This window comes from Myotis davidii, unplaced genomic scaffold (assembly GCF_000327345.1).
Source record: "Myotis davidii unplaced genomic scaffold, ASM32734v1 scaffold1286, whole genome shotgun sequence".
Taxonomy (NCBI): domain Eukaryota; kingdom Metazoa; phylum Chordata; class Mammalia; order Chiroptera; family Vespertilionidae; genus Myotis; species Myotis davidii.
The window spans coordinates 533,113-536,869 of NW_006296619.1; positions in this window are offsets into that span (position 1 = coordinate 533,113).

Consider the following 3,757-nt stretch of genomic DNA (forward strand, 5'->3'; position numbering starts at 1 on the left):
GGTCGCCATCTTGGTTTCCCATATCTTCTTTTTCAATTTTCAGTGATTGCCTAAGAATTCAAGATTCCTTTCCAAACTTTATTTCTTACTATTCTAAATATACATAACATTATTTTGTTCTATTATCTATCTATCATCTATCTCTCTATGTATCTATTATCTAACTATCTATCTATCTAATCATCTATCATCTACAACCTGTCTATTATAAGATTACTCAAAGGATGTGTCTGAAACCTCTTCTGATTTGCTATGTCTTTCTAAAAACAGCTTTACTGAGGTATAATTGACGTGCAATAAACTGCACACATATAAATGCACTAATTGGTAAGTTTTAACATATGCACATACCCATGAAACCATCACCACAAGCAAGATAATAACATATACATCATTTCCAAAGTTTCCTTTATCCTATTGTACTTGCTTCTAAATGTCCCTTCCACCATCCTCCCCTTCATAACACTAATCTGATTTTTACTATACATTAGTTAGAATTTCATATACATTTTATAGAAATAGAATCATATCTGACTTCTTTCACAGAATAATTATTTTGAGATTCATTAATGTTGTTGCAGGTATCAGTAGTTCATTGCTTATTGCTGGGTATTTTTCCATTTCATGGATATACCATAATTTGTTATTCATTCACATGTCAATGGGAATTTGGGTAGTTTCCAGTTTTTGGCTATTTTAAGTAATGCTGCTATGAACATTCCTGAAATCTTTGTATGAATATATACTTTCATTTCTCTTAGTTAACTATCTAGGGGTAGAATGGTTGGATCATATAGTAGGTATATGATTAACTTTTTAATAAACTACTAAACTGTTTGCTAAGTGGTTGTATTACTTAACATTTCCACCAGCCACACATGAACATTTCAGGTCTTCCATATCCCTGTCAACACTTGTTATGGCCAAACTTTTTAATGTTAGCATTCTAATAGCTACCTCACTGTGGTTTTAGTTTGTAATAATGTTGAGTAATAATGTTGATATTTAATCTTTTAATGTGCTCAACTGCCATGAGTAAATCTTTGATGAAGTGTCTGTTCAAATCTTTTGCTCTTGTTTAAGTGGACTTTTTGTTTTCTTATAATTGACATATCAAAAGCTCTTTATATTTCTGAATATAAGTCCTTTATCAGAAATGTGATTGGCAAAGATTTTCTCCCAGTTCTGGCACTGTCTTCTGTTGCTCTTAGCAGTGTCCTTCAAAGAATAAATATTTTAATTTTGACAAAGTCCCGTTTATCAATTTTGTCATTTATGGCTTTTGCTTTTGTTGTTATATTTAAGAAATCTTTGCTTATTCTCATGTTCACAAAGATTTTCTCCTCTGTTTTCATCTAAAAGTTTACAGTTTTAGGTTTTACATTTAAGTTTAGGATCCATTTTGAGTTGAGTTTTATAGATGGAATCAGGTATGGGTCAAAATAAATATTTTTGCATATGGATATCCAATTATTCCAGTACCATTTGTTGAAAAGACTATCCTTTTCCCCACTAAGTTGCCTTCACATCTTTGTTGAAAATCAATTGTCCATATATGTTGGACATATATTGTCCATATATTTGGGCCTATTTCTGAACTCAATTCTGTTTCAATGCTCCATTTGTCTGTTGTTATGCCAATACCACACAGTCTTAAATACGAATAAGTCTAGAGATCAGGTAGTGCTAGTACTTCAATTTCATCCATTTTAATTACTTAGGGACCTTTGAATTTTTATATAATTAAAAAAACAATTTGTCAATGTCCACAAAAATGTTTATTATAATTTTGGTTGAGATTGTATTGATTCTTATTGATCAATTTGGGGAAAGCTGACATATTGACTCTTCTGATCCATGAATTTAATGTATTTCTCTTTTTAAATTTAGGTCTGCTTTAAATTATCTCATCATTGCTTTGTGTTTTTCAGTGTATGTAGCTTTTTCAAATTTTTGTTAGAACTATTCTTTCTTCTTCTTTTTGTTTGTTAATCCTCACCCAAGGATATTTTTTTCATTGATCTTTAGAGAGAGTGGAAGGGAGGGGGAGAGACAGAGAGAAACATCAATGTGAGAGAGACACATTTATTGGTTGCCTCCCACATGCACTCTGACTGAGGCTGGGAATCTAGTGTGCAACTGAGGTACATTCCCTTGACCAGAATCAAATCCTCAACCCTTCAGTCCATGGGCCAATGCTCTAATGACTGAGAATAGCCAGCTAGGGCCAGATTTATTCTTAAGAACTCCATTATTTTTATTTATCTATTTTTAAAAATATATATTTATTGATTTCATTCAGAACTGGGGATCGAACCCACAACGTGGGGGCATGTGCCCTGACCGGGAATTGAGCCATGACCTTCCTGGTTCACATGTCGACGCTCAACCCCTGAGCCATGTCGGCGGGGCAATACTCTATTATTTTTGATGCCATTGTAATGATATCAATTTTAAAATTTTCATTTGAAATTGTTTCTTTTTGTGTATAGTAATACAATTACTTTTTTATTTTGATTTTGGAAAACTCACTTATTAGTTCTAATAACTTTTAATAGATGCCATTGAATTTTTTACATATACAATCATGTTATCTATGAATAAAAGCAGTGTTCTTCCTTTCTAATTTGAGTGATTTTATTATTTTTCCTTTCTGTGTTGCTCTGGCTAGAACCTCCAATATAATGTTGAATAGAAGCAGTGAAAGTGTAAATTTCTATCATGACCTTAGAGGAATCTTCTCAGTCTTTTGCCATTTGTTATGCAGATTTTTCATAGATGCCTTTATCTGGGTAAGAGAGCTCCCTTTGACTTCTTGTTTGTTGAGAGTTTTTTGTTTTTTTAAAATCAGGAATGAATTTTAGATTTTGTCAAAAGATTTTTCTGCATCCACTAGGATGATCATATAGTTTTCTTCTTTCTCTACTAATATGATTAATTACATTGATTGCTTTTGGAACATTAAACCGTTTTTATAATCCCAGGATAAACCACACTTGGTTACATGTAGTATTCTTTTTATTTTACTTTATTTAAAAATATATGTATATTTTATTGTTGATAGTATTACAGATATCTCCCATGTCTACCACTCCGTACTTCTCTCCGCTGTACGCCCTCTCCAGGTCTTCACTACCCTATTGCCTGTGTCTATGGACTATACATATAAGTTTATAAGTTCTTTGGTTTATCTCTTCTTGTCCCCCCAACCCTACATGGAGGTATGTCAGTTTGTTCCATGCCTTCATGCTTTGGGTCTTATTTTGTTGTCAACCATTTTGTTTATTAGATTCCACAAATAGGTGAGATCATGTGATGTTTGTCTTTCTCAGTTTGGCTTATTTCACTTAGCATAATATTTTCTAGGTCCATCCATGCAGACAGCATTTGGATATCCAATACTAGACAAGTATTCTTTTTATTATCAAAGAAAGTAGAAGATGTTCCTGAGACTTCTTGGTTAGTTAAGGTCACAGATGGTATTGTCTAACACCGTATGCCAATTTTAAAAGGGGTTTGTAGTATTTTTTGCTGCAAAAAGCTGTATTGTTTCAGTGCATGGGAGTGGGCTGCAGGGTGGTTAAAAGAATGGCTAGTAGTTTTGGGAAGAGGCTCAGGAAAAAGCCAGATACCAGGGGAATGCAAAGGGGCCCCTCAAAGACCTATGGGCTCCAAAGGCTCCTAGTCGTACTTGAGGGTGAGGCTTTCGAAGATATACTCACCCAGCCCAGCCTGGGGGCCGGCAGCCTGCGGATGT